General features: G+C 40.0%; 1 long non-coding RNA gene across 1 annotated transcript; it reads right to left on the minus strand.

Moving 5' to 3' along the window:
- Positions 1-642: 642 nt before the first annotated feature.
- On the minus strand, positions 643-18,353 carry LOC118968674 (uncharacterized). Its single transcript, XR_012127636.1, has 5 exons — positions 18,153-18,353; positions 17,073-17,262; positions 8,806-8,919; positions 7,870-8,061; positions 643-1,088 (listed from the first exon to the last, which is right to left on the minus strand). It is a non-coding gene; the product is annotated as an uncharacterized lncRNA (long non-coding RNA).
- Positions 18,354-20,099: the final 1,746 nt, after the last annotated feature.

Raw genomic sequence — 20,099 nt, forward strand, 5'->3', positions numbered from 1 at the left:
CAAGTTTGGTGGGCTCAGTCAATTTATTGCATTGGAGAGAAGCTGGAAACCTTATCAGAGAAAGAGAGATAATGGGAGAAAGAGGGAGAGACAGGGTTGGGGGAAAGGGAGATGGAGGGAGAGATAATTTCTGACTTAATACACTTTGAATGGAAGAGGAACAGGAATGTTTTCTCTCTTTCTTCTTCCAGGTACTTCTGCCCTTTACCATCTTCTCCTATCCCTCCTTCTTCAGAGAAGAGCTGGTAATTATTCATCTGTGATATCAGGGAATCATTATTAGCCCAAGTACCTGCTCTCCAATCCTTTAAGTAGTGTTTGTGTTAGGGGGGACTGTGCATATAAAGCTCTCTAAATGGTGTGGCTAGAACTCCCCCATGTATCCTGTTAGCAAGGACAGGGCTTGTTTTGGACAGCTGCCAGGGAAGCATTTCAAAGATAGTTGGCAAATAATGTCTTAGGGAGAATGCAAAAAATGCATTGAATTTTCCTAGCCTGAGATTGGAAATGGTCCACTCTCTGCAAGGCAACCCTATGGTTTATAATAATCAACTATGGAAAATTGTATTTTCAAGATCCCAATTAATTTCTTAACCACTGGAGATTATGAAAGGACTGTCAGCCAGGAAATAAAAATAGCTTAATGGAGTGCTTTATTTCTTTACAACAGAAAAATCAGGTTGTTTCTTCTGTCTTTTTTTTTTTTTTCAAAACAAAACAAAACAAAGGATGTGGTCCAGAGATTACAAGCAGGAGTGAAGCAGCAGCAGTAATAATAAGGAAGGAGTGGGCTGCTCATTTGTACATTTGATCTATTGACTAATCAGGAGAATAATTAAAAGGCTCCCTTCATGTCAAGGTAGGAGATTGATGGCTGTAGATAGTGGATGCCAAGGTGTTGATCTGCTATGGGGCCAAGTCTGAGATGTAGGCATCCTCTGGAGGCAGAAGGTCTTGGCCTCTGGCCTCAGTCTCTGGCATCTCCTGTGAGCTTTTCTCTGGTTCCTGTGTATGCACAGTCCTTGAAACTCCCTCCTGTTCTCTGTCTTAGCTTGAGTTTCCTCAGTGGCCGACCCAGAAACAATGATCTGGGTGCATGTAGTTTCCAAGGATATACAATGGGAGAGTGAGACAAGGAAGAAAAGACAGAAAGTTGCGTTATGATCAAGGTACCATTGTGGGCAACTGGAACCCATCCCACTGGGGACTTTGATAACTTTGTAGAACATACCCCAGAATTGTTCCCCAGAAAGCTGAGGAAGCCAAAGTATTTACCTTCATCTGTCATTGGTTAACCCTGGTGTTTCTGGCTTTGCCTGTGAGGGCAGCATATAGCCCAGTGGCCAGGGAGCCCCACTGGGCAGAGAGACCCAGGCAGCCCCCACCATGAACTGGACCTGTGTAGACATCCTCCTGGATAGGCTGATCGGATACAAGTTTATCAACATAGGATTTATTATAGGTTCCTTCTCCATTTTCTCTTCTTCCAATTACCCCATGAAAATGGGACCTGAACAGAAGTCTCCTTGATTTCTTTCTACTCTTGTTTATGATTCTCCCTGGGGCATTTCATTCACTTGTGTACCTTCTACAGTTGCTCATCTGTAAAGTGGGATAATGACAGCTTCCTATAGGAGATGCCTTTTGGTTTGTCTGTCCAGCTGTTTATCTTTTCTGGGAACTAACCAGTCTCCACCTCTTTTCTGGGAAATGTTACTTGGTCTTCCTTCCAAACACATGGTTTCTCTCTGTGTCCCTGCCCCTGGCTACAGGTAATTGGTTCAGAGATATGCACCTCCCCAACATGGGCCAATCAAATCACTTCCCTGGCAATTTTCACTTGGCATTGAGAAAGAGTGCTGGCATACATCAAGCTGGGGAGTTGTTGGTGGACACATTCCACTGCAGGAACTAAGCCCAGGGTAAGCTGTTCTGCTGCTGTGAAGCTGACCTTTAGAGAGGAGGATAGACAAGATGTGGGAGAATAGTCTTGAGGGTGTTCAACTGTGGGTTCCAGTTCTTCCAAGAGGCCTACAGCTGCCTAGCCCACTGATCCTGCAAGGCACCTCTCTTTCCTCATAAACATTCTACTTTTCACTAACTCAAATGAATGGGAGGAACAGAGACACAACTTGAACAAATATTCTCTGTTTATAGAGTCCTTATAATGACCCTATGAGATGAATGCCTGGGAAACACCCAGACCTCAACAAATGGCAACTATTATTACTTATAATAATGACTCCTGCATCTCCAGTCCTACATAACCTTACCCCCAGCTTTTGGTAGTTTCATTATGAATGTCCCAAACACCTCAAACTCAATAAAACTGACCTTCCCATCTAAGACATCTCAACCTTTCTCTGTAAATGATCACTGCATATCTAGCACTTGGTTCAGAAACCTGGGAGCATCCTTGACTCCTTCGCATGCTCTGCAGCCAATCAGTGAACAGGTTTGGTGAATTTTCCCTCAGAAACCTTTCTCATGTCCATCAGTTTCATTCCACATCACTACCATCCTAGTCCCTCCCCTATCAGTGCTCACCCAAATTACAGCAATTATGTCCAACAAATCTCCTAACCATTGCTTTTATCCTCTCCAGTCTGGTGGTTTTAAAAGCTCTCTGCTAAGGCAGGGGAATCCTTTGTTCACATGAAATCTTATGTGGAACTCCAATATATAAAGCACACAAAATGAAGCTATTTTGGTTCAAAAGAGGGGACTGGAGACTACTTGAACCCCTCCCAACCAACCTCCCCCTCCACACCCTGTCCCCACCCATCCCAAGGCCCAGAAGATGACATGCGAGCAAAGAGGTGAAGGAGGAGAAGAGTTCAGCCCCAAAGACATTTGAGAGAAGAGCACTCCAGATGGAGAAAACATTCAGTACACAGACTGTAAGGAGGTGGGGCATGTGTGAGGAGCAGCTGGGGGGCCAGTGCTGATGGAGCCCACTGAGCGTGGTAGAACAGCAGGCAAGGAATGACATGGCCTGATCATATAGGGCCTTGGCCATTGGGAGAACTTTGATGTTTACTCTGAGTGAGATGGGAGTGAAAAGCTCTGGGCACAGGAGTTACCTGGTTGACTTGTATCCTGAAAGTATCACTTAGATCACTGTGTGGAAAATAGACTGTGTGAAGGTGAGGATGGGAGAAGAGAGATCTGGGATGAGTCTGTTGTAGTAATTACATTAGAGATGACGAGGGTGGTGGCAGAGGAGGTATTGAGAAGGGATCAGATTCCAGATGTATTTTATTTTGGAAGTAAATACAACAGTATTGCTTAGAGGATTGCATGTGTCAAGAAAGATGCCACCTTTTTTTTTGCCTGAATATCTAGAAGGCTGAATTCTCATCAGCTGAGATGAAGAAGGCTGAAGGTTATTAGGCACACATGTCTAATGGTCACACAGATACAGAATTCCTCATAGGTGAACTTTGCATAATACTTTATTGACACCATTTCAGATATTCTTTGCATAAAAATTTCATACCCAATTATCTGGTTTCAAAAATCAGATCAGTAAGGGAAAGATTATTCACTTTTCAGAAAAGCTTAGACTTGGGACTGATTTCAGTAGCAAAAAGAGTAAACCCTCAAAGCATATATAAAACATGAATCAATTTAACATAAATTTTTAGAAACACATTTGTTATATAAAAGTCAGCCAGGAAAGTTAAGATGAAGCTAAGCAATATGCCAGTGGCCCTTATTGCTTTAGTACACAGTGACTTTGATAGGCACTATCAGGATGCTCTCCTCTTCTGGAATGCTCTACTCTTGTACTCAATACAATGATGAGCACACACACGGTTAGTTTCCATGCAGCAGAGAAGAATCTTCTCAGGGATTTAGATGGAGAGGGCACACACGGCTCAGGTGATTAGAGCAGGACAATGCATACTTTGGAAATGTTGAATCTACAGATATTCATGTTTTAAAACAGCTATGAAATAATATATGTTTATAGTATCACATAGCTAATATCTAACACATAAGCACAGCAGATACTCTATGAGAATAACTAAATGAGTGGATATTGCTATAAGAGGTACATGCGAAGAGGGTTGTCATAGTCTACACTGATCTTATCTGCTTTCCATAGTGAGCTACAGCCTTCAGTGGTTTTTAGATAGGACTACTGACCACAGTGTTTCAATTTCCCTGCTGAGCTGGCATAATTATGTATCCTTCTCTGCTTCTCTCTCTAACTGTGCCTACTGAGAATGCTTTCAGTAGCAAGCTACAGAAATACCTAACTATAGCAACTTAATTTGGAGGTGACCAGCCCAGGGATTGTGCAACAATTCAGGTGCCTTGAAGGATCTGGGCTCATACCGTTTGGTTCTTCCATTCTTAGCAGGCTGGATTCCATCCTTGAGCTTATCACCTCATATTTGTGAGGTAACAGATGTATTTCCATAAATTCCAAGCCTACTTCAAGCAGGAATGGAAAAGAAAGTAAAGAAAATGATAACCATATTCATTTCCTTTTATTAGAAAAGAAAGTTTTCCCAGAAACTTTGAAGCAGACTTCCTTTTAGGTCTCATTAACCGTAATTGTCACATGAGTGGCTTTCTAAAAGGAGCTTGGGCAAAAGACTGTGTTATGCAGATCCTATTGCTGCTCCAAAAAAAACTAGGTTTCTGTTAAAATGAGGGAAATATCTAGGCAACTACCAGATTTGCTTCACCAACCACACTAAAATCCATGGCCATTGGGTCCATATTTTCTACTCTGGTCTTTACTGAAGACCCCCACATGCCATAGAAGAGAACTAACACTTCCCAGTGGGTGGATTCCAGTGGCAGTAGTTATAGGGAGTCTGTCCAAATCTGGGAAATGTGTCCCATTGATCTCTGGCACTTTCACTAATAACCAGACCTTCACCGTGAGATGAAACTACTGTTGCTTCTGCCAAAAAATGCTGCGGGGCTCGTTAAGGGTTCTCTTTAGCTGTCAAGACTCATCATCAAACTATCCTTGACAAATTTTAATTTTAGTTTAAGTAATTGGCCTGACATGAATCAGACTGACAGCCAGCTTTCAGAACAGTTTCTAATAGCCTGTAATATCCACGCTACCAAGGGGATTCAAGATGACATCTCCGAAGATAAATATTACAGGATGTAGGTGCTAATAGTGAGGGCTAATTTAAGGTCTTATTTCATGTATATTTCCTGCTTAAAGGAAGGAAATAGGAAGCTCTGGAGAGAAGTAACAGGCTTCTGGGGAAAGTAATTTCCAGTAGTAATTCAGGATTACATCAGGATTTTAACTTCAGGAAGTTTCTGTTCAGCCCAGGAATAAGGCTGAATAAGAGAAATAGAAATATCTAAACTTCTAGGGAGAAACTCACAGAGTAATTAGAGGAAAAAGGCTGAATTAAGAAGTAGTATATCATATTATTAAAAGGACAGCTTTGAAGTAAGATGGGTCTGGATTCAGAGTCCAGCCCTGACACTAGTTTGAGAGCTTGGGCACTTTATTTAACTTCTTATACTTGGTTTTCTAATCTGCAAATGGGAGGCAATAATGGATACCTTTATGGAATTGAGGCAAGAGTTAACATGAGGTAGTGAATGTAAAGCACATAGCCCGAGCCTGGCAAATATAATAGGATGTATTAAAGATGGTTGTTTGGCAGAGTAAGTTGGCATGTGGGTCAGGGTTCAAGCCCCCTCCCCCCGACCTATGGTGACCACTGCATGTTTTGAATGCATAGGGGATTTTGTTTCATAACTGGGAGGCTGGATGGAGATTGTCATTGGTGTTGGAACAGGCTGACAAGGATAAGTGAGGAGCTGCATCCCATACAGTAGGACAGCTCCTGGCCAGGTGCACATACCATGGCTAGAGGGGTAAGGACCAGAGGCCAGAGAAAGTGTGGCAAAAGTCTTTATGACTGGGCCTCAAAGCTGCTCTGCATGTGTCCACACATCCTGGACAGTGGCGTAGGTTAGAAGCAGAATTCTCCCCATGTGGCACAGGTCCCAGCATGTCTAGTGACTTTGTTAGGGAGCAATGTACTTTGCACACGCACTGATGAGCATCTAGCTGTGGGCAGACAGGAAGACAAGCCAATGCTGATGTAGCTGTGCCAGGTTTGGGGATCATGAGACTGTTTTTAGGGGGACTCTTCGATATGCCTGGAGGTGATATCAGAAGGCCTCATGTTTCTGGAAGTCCATGTTCATCACATTAGCTGGTGGCATGAATTTTAATGTAACTGGTACCTTCATTCTTATCTGCAGGCTAGTGCAGCCAAACGACACTGTGGCTGTGCTTCACACTGACCAAGTGTAATTAAGTATCGGAATGAGAGAGTGCTATGTCTTCAGATGAGAAAAGCTTCATAAATTATATACCATAGTGTCTGGAATATAGTAGGTGCTCAACAAGTGCCATTCATTCTTTAAGATTAAATTTCAACTTTTAGTGAAGATAAAGAATGTTATGTCCTAGAAAGCTCAGGCAAATGTTTATTCACATACCTGTTCATTCAACAAGAACTCATTTGGTGCTTATGTATATATGTGTGTGTGCATGTGTATACATATATGCATAATACACGTGATACACATGGTTGAACAGCATGACCTCTGCACTGGGGATCCCCAGCTCCTGATGGATGAGGCCTGTATGTGCCTTAATAGGTATAACGCCAAGCAGAGGCTGCTGACCAGTGCACCAGAGGGACAAAGAAGCATGATAAAAGCATAAGTAAGGGTCTGGAATGGCTTTGTGGGGAGAAGGCAAATGAACTGAGTCTCAAAGAGCTCCACCTCCACACATCAGAGAAAACAGCAAGAACATGCATGGTAATTACAAGGGACCATAAACAGTTCACTTTGACTGAAGCCTCATTGGTCAGAAAGGAGAACAGTAGGGACACTTGCGAGTGTGGCTGGCCAAGGTTCACTTATAGAAGGCCTCTAACATGAACCTTGGAAGGGCAGGAAATGAAGGGGCTCTGTTGAGAGTTGTGGAGTGGCCAGTGGCACATTTTGGGGAGTTAGGCATGTAAGACTCCTGGACTCTATAAACAGAAAGGCTCTGTTTAAAGGAATGGTAATTTACCTTTACAAGGACTTGGACAAAAGCTGCTTTTTGTCCCCAGAAGCAGGGGTTGCTGGTGCCCTGGCACATAGGATTTGTGGCTTTTTTTCTCTTTTAAAGAACAGAGTTTCACGTTTCCTTGTTTGTTACCCCAACCCCACCCCATCCCCACTGCCCCCACCGCCCCCACCACAGTCATCTCCTAATTACTTTTGCATATTGTGAAAATGTCACTTGGTGGGGAAAGGAAGTGTTCTTCCATAAAATGCCAGGAACTGCCCACCCATCCTTCTCCGACTCCTATTTTTATGAGGTGCACAGGGCACAGACAGCAGAAAGAATGCCACCTGTGCAGGAACTTTGCAGCACAGATTTGCCCCTGCCTGAGCAGTCAGTGGGGAACATGCATGTCTCCTCCTCCCCACCAAGATTTTCTTTCCAATGAAGTGCATGACCAGTATCCAAAAGGGAGCCTCTCAATGAAGAACAACTTAATGGGAGATGGTGGCTAATCAATCAGCCAAGGACTGTCCCTCCTAGTGGCCTTGTAAGCCCAAATTGCCCACCTACCCTCTCAGAGCAATAACAGCACCGTTAGCCTTCCTCTCCCTCCATCTCCTTCACTTGAACCAAAGTTGACATCATAAGGCAAGTCATGAACCAATGATTTGGTTCATGATTTTTTTCATTTCCTCTTTGCTCTTAACTTGGAACTGCCAGGCACTCCTCCCCTTCCTCCAAGGGCCCATGTTCCTGTGACAGCTCTCCCAGACCAAGATAAGATGCAGTGACCATGGGCCTACCTTGAGAAATGAGATTGTCCATGACTGCCCCATGGCTGAGTGGTGATGATGGAGAGAGCAATGCAGGGGAGGGATGGAGGTCCAAGAGGAGTGGAGAAACTCAGAAGTGGCACCATGACCCTGTTTGTGGAGTCTGCCCAGCGCTGGGTGCAAATCACAAATGGCCACAGATGGTCCTTTCATGGGGCATGCCTAGAGAGAGTCCCCTAGTGATAATTAGGTTCCTGCTGTAGCTGCTAAAGCCCATTTACCAACCATTACTGAGGAACTGCTCTGCTTCAATTACCTCTCCTCAGCACCAATAAAGCATATATTGGCAGCTCTGAGCTTGGGCACACACTTTCTTTCATGGAGTAGCTCCAACTTCCATCCACAGTGATTTTATTATGGCAAAATATTTTACTTCTGATTAACCTGAAACAGTTTTTAAGTCTCTCTTTGCACTGAGCTATCTGGGAAAATCAATGAATGGGTAGGTGGGCCCTTTGGGGCAACAAATACAGGCATGTGGTGGGGACTTGAGCTAAAGTTCTTTAAATACATATCCCAAAATTTAAATTATTTCTCACTCAGTCCTCCTATTAGAAAAAATTTAACTGTTCCCTTGCTGACAAAATGTAAGTGGGAGGGAGATATTGTCTGTGGTCCACCCATATTCCCTTGAGTCTTAACATTATAGTACAGACTTCCAGCTGCCTGAAGGATTTCTCTGGGGGTCAGAGTTTACTCTTCTTGCACTTTGTAAGATGTGATGAGTGAAATAATTCCCCCCAAGTAAAAAGCTCACAGTAGAAGGCTGGCTTGAGTTGGTATATAATTGCCCTTGTCCCATTTTCCCTCAGTGAGATAACTGAGGGTGGTCTACACTGGCTCTCCAAGTTCCCCAGAAGGATAATGCTCTAATTGCCCACAGTGGTAATTAGCTCAATAACTCACCTGTTATTAGTTACTTCTTGCTCTGTCTCACTCTTCTATTCTCCTACTTACGTTTCCTGGGATCACCTTCCAAATAAATTTCTTACTCTTGAATCCTTGTCTCAGGATTTGTTTCTGGAAGAAGCAGAGAGAAAAATGCCATCAAGATGATCAAAATATCTAGTTTGGGTCTTGTTGAAGTATGAAGGTGCAGGATTGAGGATAAAATTTCTAAATTCCAGGGTAATGCTTTACATTCAGCATTGAACAGACAGTTCTTGATAGAAAATAATTCAAATGTTGGCCTTAAGGTTCAGCAAATTATATGTAAGGTCTTCCTAAGACCCCTTATGAAATTTACATTATGATTTGGGGAGCTCTTTGGCCTGAAGACATTTAACCATTTTACTCTACTAAATGTGTTGAAAGGGATGAATTCCTTGCAATTGATTGGATCTGATCATTAAAATGACCAGAGCAGACCCGATGTAATGGGAAGTCATATATCTTGAGCCAACAGATTGACTGGGTGGAGACCAGTTATTAAAAATTAGCCATTTGTTCTTCTTTTTTTTGTGACCTAGGCATTAAGGCTCTACTGTGTGCACTGCACTGCGTGGATTATGGAGGAGGAGAAGGAAAGGAGAGATAAAAGGACCCTCCTTCAAAAGGCTGATGGTTTTCTGGGGAACAAAAGAGAAAACTGATAATCAGAAGACCTGAGGTCTTACACCTTGTTTCACTGTATGGCAAGTTACTTTTCCCTTCTGGTCACAATTTTCCTAATGAAAAATGAAAATAGAGAAACAGTTTATTTCCAATTGCTCTTCCAACTCTGTATTCTCTAATTCTTGCTTTTCAATCCCTGTATTTCTCAGAAATATTTTGTATATTGTGTTCTTCAGAGATGAAGTCTGGCATTAAGTTAATAAGGTAGTAAAAGAAATGTTTTTATATTTGTAGTCTTTGATGCAACCACTGTAATTAACATGTTCAAAGTTTATATAGTTTTAAACATAGCTAACATAGTATTAAATATTATCACCTATCACAGATAATTTCATCAAAGTCTGCTGATGGACATTTAGGTTTCTCCTATTATTCACTAGAAATTATGTAATAAACATCTTATTGGACATATTTTTTGCACTTGGTAAAAGTATTTCTATAGGGTAAAGTAGTTGTGTATAGGAATCATGAGGCAAAGGATATGAACTGCAATAATGTTAATAGATTCCATCTAGTGCAATTCTTAGTTACCACATCTTTTAAAAAATTGTAATCTTCCAGGTTTATTGAGATAATTGACAAATAACATTGTGTAAGTTTAAGGTATACAAAGTGATGATTTAATATATGTATACATTGTGAAATAATTACAATAATTAGTTACCATGTCCTTGTCTACTCTGATATAGATTTAAAGAAGATAAGACATAATCTGATATGTGAAAATGACATTGTATTGTTTTAATTTTATGTCTTTAAATATGAGTGATATTCACAATGATTGTTTTATGTTAATTGCCTATTTTATTTTCTTTCTTCTGTGAATTCCTTTCCTTTTCTATGTGTAAACACAATTGTGTATTACCTTCTATGTGTTTCAGGGGTTACGTATATTTTATATTTATCTTTTGTTTTTCAGTTTAATTTTGGTTTCTTCTACTCAGGAATGAAAAATCTTAACATCAAGTTGGTCAGTATTTTCCTTCATTACTTTTATTTTTCAGGTCACAAAACTGATATCTTTTTCTAAGGCAATAAATATATTCACTTCTGTTTTGTCCCAGTGCTTTAAAACATTTTCAACGTTATTGAGGCATAATTGACATATAAAATAGTAAGATATTTAAAGTGTACATCATGGTGATTTGATATATTTATACATCATGAATGGATTCTCAAGTTAATTAACACGTCCATCACCTCACATATTTATCTTTTTTTTTCTTTTTTGGTGAGGACATTTAAGTTCTACTCTCTTAGCAGATTTCAGTTATATAATACTCTGTTTCTGCTATAGTCACCATGTTTTACATTATATCCTCAGACCTTATTCATCTTACAGCTGAAAGACTGGATGCTTTTACCAACTTCTCTCTATTTCACCTACTCCCCAACCTCTGGCAACCACTTTTCTACTCTGTTTCTATGAGTTTGACTTTTTAAAGATTAAGTATATAAGTGATACTGTGCAGTATTTGCTTTCTCTGTATGCTTTTTTTACTTAGTGTAATCTCCTCAATGTCCATCCATGTTGTCCCAAATGACACTATTTCCTTCTTTCTCTGGCTAAATATTATTCCATTCCTTTATCTGTTGAAGGACTCCTGGATTGTTTGCATATATTGGCAACTGTGAATAATACTGCAGTAAACATGGGAATGTAGATATCTTTTGGATATCCTGTTTTCATTTTCCTTGGATATATGCCCAGAAGTGGGATTGCCTCCACACTGTTCTCCATAGTGGCAGAACAAGTGTTCCCTTTTCTCCACACTCTTACCAACACTTGTCTTTTTGATGATAAGCATTCTAACAGGTGTGAGGTGGCTTAGATTTGCACTTCCCTGATGACTTTTAGTGATGCTGAGCACCTTTTCATTTACATGTTGGCCATTTGTATGTCTTCTTTGGAAAAATGGCTATTCAGTTTCTCTGTCCATTTCTTAATTGGATTTTTATTTTGCTATTGGATTTTATGAGTTCTTTATATAGTTTGCATATTAACCCTTTATCAGATATGTGATTTGCAAATATTTTCTCCAATTCTGTATGTTGTCTTTTCATTTTGCTTATCACTTTCTTTACTGTGCAGAAGATTTTTAATTTGATGGAGTCCTACTTTTTATTTTTTCTTTTGTTGCTTAATCCAAAAAATCATTGTCAAGACAAGGAGCTTTTCCCTTCTAATTTTTTCTAGGAGTTTTATGGTTTCAGGTCTTATGTTCAAATCTCTAATCCATTTGGAATTGATTTTTGTGTATACTGTAAAGTAATTGTCCAGTTTAATCTTTTTCATATGGTAATCCATTTTTCTTAATGCCACTTGTTAAAGAGACTATTTTTTCTCCATTGTGTTTTCATGGCTTCTTTGTCACAAATTAATTGATCATATATACATGAGCTTATTTCTGGGCCCTCTATTCTCTTCCATTAATCTATGTATCTGTTTTTATGTCAATATCATTCTGTTTTGATTACAATAGTTTTGTAGTATAGCTTGAAGTCAGGCTGTGTGACACTTTTTAGCTTTATTCTTCTTTCTTGAAGCTGCTTTGGCTATTTTGGGTCTTTTGTGGTTCCTTATGAATTTTGGGGTTTTTTTTATTTCCATGAAAAATGCCATTGGAATTTTGATAGGGATTGCACTGAATCTGTAATTGCTTTTGTTAGTATGGACATTTTAACAATACAATTCTTCTAATTTATGAGCACAGCATATCTTTCCATTTATTTATGTCTTCTTCAATTTCTTTCACTAATTTCTCATGGTTTTCAGTGTACAGATTTTTAAGCTACATGTTTAAATTTATTCATAACTATTTCATTCACTTTGGTGCAATTGCAAATGGGATTATTTTCTTAATTTCTCTTTCTGATAGTTTGTTAATAGTGTATAGAAATGCAACTGACTTTTGTGTATTGATTTTGAATCCTACAACTTTACTTATTAGTTCTAACAGTTTTTTTGGTGGCATCTGAAGGGTTTCCTCTATGTAATATCATGTCATCTGCAAATAGAGACAATTTTGCTTCTTCCTTTTCTGATTTGGATTCCTTTTGTTCCTTTTTCTTGCCTAATTGTTTTAGCTAGGACTTTTAGTATTATGTTGAATAAAAATGGTGAGACTGGGAACAGGAAAATCACTTATATCTGTTTCACTAAGGTCTGTTTCTGAAGTTTTACCTTATTATTATTATTATTTTTAACATATCCATCTGTTTTCAATTTCCTTGACACTCTGTATTGGTTTCTGTGCATTCAATGAAACAGCCACCTCTCCCACCGACCCTTGATGGAGAGATCCTGTGTAGGGGATGAAACTTATCATTTAGCCTGACCCAAGGTCTCAGTTGTCTCTCAAACCTTTGTGATTATCCAGTCTGTCTTCTGTGCTCCTAGTGGCCCCAGAAACTGGGGATATGCCAAGACCTGCTGTGTCCCAAAGAGGTGATTCTGTTAGCACCTGATTCAGGCTGATTAGAAGTTAGACTCTCAGCCAGAAGCTTCTAAAGTATGCACATATATTTCTTTCAGGGGAAGACTGGAAGACAACTTCTGTCAGCTTGCTCTGCTCTGAGCCCTAGGGAACAGCTGGTTAAGAACTGTTTATTTTTTGCCTCAGTCCTGTGGGACTAGTGAAGGCAAGCCCCGCTGGCCACTAGAAGCATGTGATCAAGGAATGTGTTCTCTGGACAGCAGCCACAAAAGCTGGGGTGCCAGGTGTGCACACAAACTCCTTCCAGGGAGACACCAGTGACCTGAAGCAGGCCAGGCAGAGAATGCACAGATGGCATTCACTGGCCTTCCTGGTCTCTGGGGAGGATCCCAGTCAGCCCCTGTATATGTGCTAAATTAGAAACCTGACACTCAAGTAGCAGCTTTTAAAGTATGCTAATGAGCCATTTTCAGGGAAAGAGTGGAAGATGGGTGTTTCTGCCTTCAACTTCTGTGCTGAGGCCTGAGAGATAACCACAGCTATTTCTCATGAGCCTCCTAAGAAGTGTTTCTTTATTTGGTGGTCTTGTGGTCTCAGAAATGCAAGCCCCATTGGCTTTCAGAGCAAGGTGTTTTGGGGACCTTAAAAAGTGGAAGTTTTAAATTGGGTTGCTAGATGTTGGCCCAAATCTCTGCTCCTCAGGAAGAAGCTGGCAGTTGTGGGTCCCTACCAATTATACCTTACTGTGTAGGGAGTGGAGTTTATGGAAAGACTGTGTCTCAGCCTTTCCTACCTGTTTCGATGTCAGTATTTTCTCATTTGCCCAGTGTGCAGGAGTCACTCAACTAGTGCCTGGATTCAGAGGGAATCACTCCATGTGCAGCTGTAGATTTGGTGGGCCTGTGGGAGAGGAGTTCAGGAGCTCCTGTGTTGCCATGTTGGACAATAACCTTTTCTCAGGCTTTTATGGTCTCATTTTTTGTATTTAAATCTTTATCTATTAGGAGTTTATTTTAGAAAAATGAATGAGTCAGGATACATTTAAAATTTTTTTTTAGAACTAATAATCTGTGGCCCAGCTTTGTTAACTGAACAACCCAGGCTTCTTCAGTGAACTGAAATTTCACCTCTGTTATACACTGAAATACCAGATCTACTTGGATTGATTTACATACTCTGTTTTTTGACATTTTGAGTACGATGTGTCTAGGTGTATAATTCTTTGAGTGACTTCTGTGAGCTTACTGAGTTTCATAGCTATGTAGAGAAATAATTTGTCAAATTTGGGAAGTTTTGGTCATTATTTCTTCAAATATTCTTGCTGCTTCTCTCTCTCCTCTCCTCTGTGACTTCTCATCATGCTTTTTTTCATATATATGGTTAAGAACTGTTTATTTTTGTATATTGTATATTTTTGTATATTTTGTATATTGATATTATTGCCCAGGTTTCTGAACCTCTGTTCATTTTTCATTATTCTTTTTTCTTTCTGTTTCTCAGACTGAATAATTTTAACTAATGTATCTTCAAGTTCACTGATTCTTCTTTCAACTAAAATTTGCTATTGAGTCCTTTCAGTGATTTAAAAAATAATTATATTTTTTCATCTCCTCAGTTTCTATTCAGTTCTTTTTAATATTTTATGTTTCTTTTTTAATATTCTCTGGTGATCATCATTCACATACTTTCTTTTAATTCAGGAGGTCTAGCTTCTTTTAGTTCTTTGAAAATACTTATAAAAGCTGAATTTAAATGAGGAATTATAATATATGGATTCCCTTAAAAATAGTTTGTTTGACTGCTTGTGTTTGTGTATGTGTGTCATACTTCCTGTTACTTTGCATCTCTCATAATTTTTTGCTGAAAACTCTACTTGTAAAATAATATAACTTTTCAACTCTGTGAATCAGACTCTCCCTCTCTTCAGGGTTTATCATTTTTGTTGTCTAGGGACTTTCCTGAACTAATTCTGTAAAATCTGTGTTACATGTTGGATGCAAGCATTGACATCTCTGTTTGGTTAGCTTAGAGGTCAGCTAATGATTGGGCAAACTTTTCCTTAAATGTCTTAAACTAATAAGTCTTCTACACTTTGCCAAAGGGCTCTCTCTCTCTTAGTTGGGACATGCCTTCAATGTTCTGGAAGTTTACAACTCCACCTCAGCTGTCACTTCCTGCTTGTGTAAGGCCTCAGAGTAAGCCATATGAGAGAGATTGGGCCCTTCAGGCCTTTCTTGGGCATGCCAGAGACTCACATGTAAATGGCCTGCTAGATCTGTAGGAATATGGGGATCTCCTTTTTAAAACTCCTAGGAATAGCTCTTTTTCAAATCTCCTTTTTAAATTTTTTGGCCAGCCTCTTATTTCCCAACTAGTATCACTTCTTCAGACAACTGTGAGGTTCAACAATTGTCACTTACTGTTTTTGACAAATGCCCTGGTGTAGGACTTTTCCCACTGAGGGATTTGTGAGCCAGGTGAAATAATGACAAATCCTGTGAATAGTGCTTTTCTAAGGGCTGACAGATGAAGTAGTGACAGTTTGCTGGGGGTGGGGCTTTCTGATGCTCTCCAAACCCCAAACCCATATTATCTCCTGCTGGTTTTAGCAGCTACCATGGTTGTGAGTCTTCTGGTTTTCAAGCCCATTGTGGGTCTGAAGTGGGGATGGGAATAGGAAAGCACCACGAAGCTTACTGTCCTTACAAACATGCAGCTGTTTTTCTTGATGATTGATCCTAAGATTTTTGCAAGTCTCTGGTTTTTCCAGAGTCCTGAAAAACTTTTGTGCCTTTTTTTTAGTGTCTTCATTGTTTTAATGGAGGAGAAAATTTTTGGAGATCCTTACTGTGACATTTTGGAAGTACCACTCTGAAGTCTATTTTTATACTTTTTTAAAATTGTTGTGTCTCTATTTCAATTATTTTAGTTATAGTGAATTAAAGAACTGATAATAAAATCATCCCGCCACTCCTCTACCCACCAATATTTTTCTTTTTAAAACATTTTGGACTATTCTTTTTCATTTATTTTTCCAAATTAATTTTAGAATAATGTCTTCAAATTCTAAAATAAATCTTTTGGTATTTAATTGAGACTATTAAATTATAGATAAACATGGGAAGAATTGCTATCTTTGAAATATTAAATCTTCCTTGAAGGAATATGATGTGGTTATCCATTTATTCAAGTCTTTTTTGTTCTTTAATAGTTTTACTGCTTTCTTTACAAAGAAAAATTTCTTCATGAGTTTATTTCCAAGTACAAATGTGATCACTACCAGTCAAGTCTGAGCAGTGTATAGTGATTCTGCAGGATCCAGACGTTCTCTTCAGAGGCTTGATTAGTGAATTAAATGAATATAATAATAGAGACCATTCCCTCTGCATTCTTAAGATCTTTAAGGGTGGTAAACATCTATCTTCTCACCTACTCCTGGAATAAGCTAATGTTTTAGAGTCACTGCTTTGGCCAGTGATGGGAGGACAGTTTAAGTGGCTTTCACTCAGTTTTTCCTTTTATGATCTTTCCTATCCCAAATGCCAATGACCCAATGTGGTGTTCGGATTCACTCAGAGGCTAGGCACACTTTGCAGAAGAGCATTCTCTGAGTGGGCTTGCAGCTGGAGGATGACCTTGATAGCACCCCTTGCATCTGGGGCAAAAGGCTCTCTCTTTAAGGGAGCTCTGCATGGTGTATCTTTATTTATCACATAATTTGATCTCATTCATTAAAAACTTTTATGTACATACTTACATATAAATAAATCTATATAATTCTAAATATATATATTTCCAAAAACATATATGAAAATACTATGTTATATAGCATACTAAGCTAGGGAGTGATTAAAACTACCTTTGTCTTTATCTTAGTTTGGATTCCTGCAGAACCAGAGTAACTCAAGGACTTGTGCTGGTATCTTATTTGGGAGGTGAATCTAGGAAGTACAAGTGAGGGACTGGAAGAAGTGACACAGGGAAGGGATAAAAGCCCATAAAAATATGTAAATGAATGAGTTTTAGGAAACCCTCTTGTCACAGACCCTGTAAGAAACTGTATGGAATACACCTAGAGTTGACCACCAGAGGCCAGGGAAATTGAGGCATTTATTCACTTACTTCCATCTCTATTACTTGAGGGTTGTCCCTGGTGTCCTGCCACCTGCAGATCCAGTTTACACTCCCATTTGGTGGAGTAAGCTCTGGTGCTGCTGGGGAAAGTCTTCACCCACAGTGAAGGGGTGCAGAGGCTTCAGGTAGGAGGCTGTTGCCATTTGGGGAACCACAGCTTCAGGTGACCTCAAGTGAACTGAGGGAATTAGAACTATCAACATGCCTGCTATAACACCATAATGGTTCTAGAAAGATTCAAGTCTCTAAATATATTTAGGATGGGAAAATGACTAATGTAACCTTACCAAGCCAGCCTTGGGTAGTGGCATGGATAACCTGGATTGGTGGAGGTCAGTTTCAGATCTAATGCTAGATAGGTATGTGATGTTACCGCTCAGAAATATGTGGTGACTTGAGCAGTTTGCCCAGTTATAACATTCTTTTACCTCAGTAATCAAAGAGATGCTTAGTTAGGTGCCAGTCTGTGACCAGAGGAACCCTGGGCCCATCTCTAGTGCTGGGGCTTCTGCCTCTAGGCTTTGGTTCAGACACATGACCAGCATCAAGCCTTTAGGCTCTTCTAGTCAAGCATCACTGAAAGACTGCCCTTTAAAGCATGGGTTCCCCTTCCATTTTCTGTTATGATGGACTGAACACAATTAGGGAAGCTTTTTTGATTAGAAAACTTTAAGAGAAATTAAAAGAAAGTCTGCTCTGTAGTGAGCGCTCCCCATCAGGTGGTTTACTGTAAAAGAGACCCAGTTGCCATAGTGGATTAATCAGGGGAACCAGTGAGAGGACACAGTTTACCCATGGTAACCTAGCCTACTCTTTTGGCCTATTTTCAATATCTTAGCTTTAGGTAGGCTTGTTTTAAGCACTTTTCCAGACATCTGAGTGTTCACAGAGTGCTTATACTTGCAAGCATGCATCACAGTGGCACATTACCCAGGGAAAAGAAGAGCAAGCTTCCAGGAAGGGTGGTGATGTGCGGGCACCTTTGTGATGTTGCAAAGTTGCAGTTAGCTGGAGATCCTAATGAATCTGGCATTCTTAAGAAACCACTCAAGAGCTCCAATTTCCCACCTGGTATGTTTCTTTCCAACCTATGGATGGAAATAAGTTCTTCTCATTTCAGGTCCCTATCTGCAATCTTTTTTTCACAAGGCTACAGGTTTGGGTTGATCTAAAGGCAGAGAGGAGACACAATGAATGTTAGTGATTCTGAAATGTGTTGTGTCTGAATTTGCCCAAGTTTAGGGTTATCTACTGGGGTGAATGCTAACTCTGTGCTTCCACAGAGTTATACATGTCTTGAGTGAGGACTCTTCTGAGATTCTGGGACTCTGAAGTCTTTCCAATATACTGTTTTCTTTTCTGGGAGAGGTCTGGTGAGAATTTGTGTGTGGAGCTCATGACTTATCACCCTTTCTCGGCAAATCAGGAACACCTGCTCCATATGTTTGCTTTCATTAATAACATGTGAACATTTCAGATGCCAAGTTAACCTAATTATGTATGGCAGATAATTTTCTGAATGATAGGCAAATCTTTAGGGACTTTTTTTTTTAATTGTGGAGAACACTCAAATTACAGCTGAGAGGCTTTGGTAGGGGGAGGAGGAGGAAGAGAGGTTGCAGTCTGGTGGGCTTCCAGGAAAAATCCTCTAAGAGAGGGAGGAACTATTGTCCTTTTTATTCAAGGAGCTCATTCAGGCATTCAAGGCTTGGATGAATAGTATGTTATCTTATTTGAGAGTTACAGGAAACAGAGAGTACAGACATGACACAGGCAAGGGAGGAGTCCTATGAAGCCAGATACCACATTGAACAACTGGAGCTTACACCTACAGGTTACTGTGAATATATGCCAGATACATACCTCAGGACTGTCCTTCCCAAAGGGGTTAGGGAGTTGGGGGCATTTGTGTGCCAAATCCAGATCATTGGTTGAGTGTTGCTGGCAGAGGATATTTATTCCTTAGAACTTCAGCCTGCTGGACAGTAGCCTTTCAGGTTTCCAAGAAAAGCTCTTAGGGCCAGAGATACATATATTGGCTGAGCTCCCTAAAATGATATGGTTGGAGGGATGTGGGTAGGGCACGGACTGCATTTTCTATAGAGAGAGACAGTAATCAAATATTAACCCAGGAAAGCCCATAAAATGACAACTGTGATAAGGTTTCTAGGGAGAGATGTGTTTAGTAGTGATTTGTCCTGGACAGGTTTATTTGAATAAAAACTTTACACACGAGCTTATTGGATCTTTTACAACTCCATGAGACTGAATAACTTGCCAGAGGCAGAGACAAGACATGAACCTAGGGTCCTGAGTTGGAAATTGGTGCTTAGTATTCCCGTTCTACCTTTTCCACATAAAAATTCATCTTCTCTTGGCAATATGCAGACTGAAAACAGCAGGCAGATGTGGTCAGAGAGAATTAAATAACAATGTAGGTGCACCTGGAGGAAAGACTTTCTTTAACTGAGTGCGAACCTAGCCTGCCATCTTTGGATTCCTGTTACTGTATTTTTTTAAACAGTAGTTCTGCACATGTTCCAAGAGGTGGATAGTAGCCAGAGTTCCTCCAAGGGAGAGGAAATCATCCTTTTTGCCTCTCTGTCTTTTCATTAACTCTTAGAGCATAAGATTCAGTTTCACTTTGTATGAGAGTGCTATGCAAACTGGCATTGTTCTCTGGGTATGAAGGGTTACTCTTATTAAAGTGTAGTCTTTAGTTGGTCAGCACAGGGGAACAAACCAGGAGACTGGAATTTGAGTCTAATCTTTGCCTTTTGATAGCAGTTTGGTAGCACCGAGGTAAGACATTGTTCATTTTTGGGTTTAGTTTGCTACCTTACCACCACCCTGTCCTCATCTGCATAATGAATATCCTGGCAATTTATTTAGTAACATTTAAAGACAGAAGGATTTCACATAATATCTTGCATCTTGAGCCTCCATTGCCCTATGTAAGGTTGCATGTCACTGGCCAGTTTTCATTGTGTGTACTGTCTCTGTTCTCACCTCTGA

The sequence above is a fragment of the Manis javanica genome, unplaced genomic scaffold (genome assembly GCF_040802235.1).
Source record: "Manis javanica isolate MJ-LG unplaced genomic scaffold, MJ_LKY HiC_scaffold_23, whole genome shotgun sequence".
Classification (NCBI taxonomy): Eukaryota; Metazoa; Chordata; class Mammalia; order Pholidota; family Manidae; genus Manis; species Manis javanica.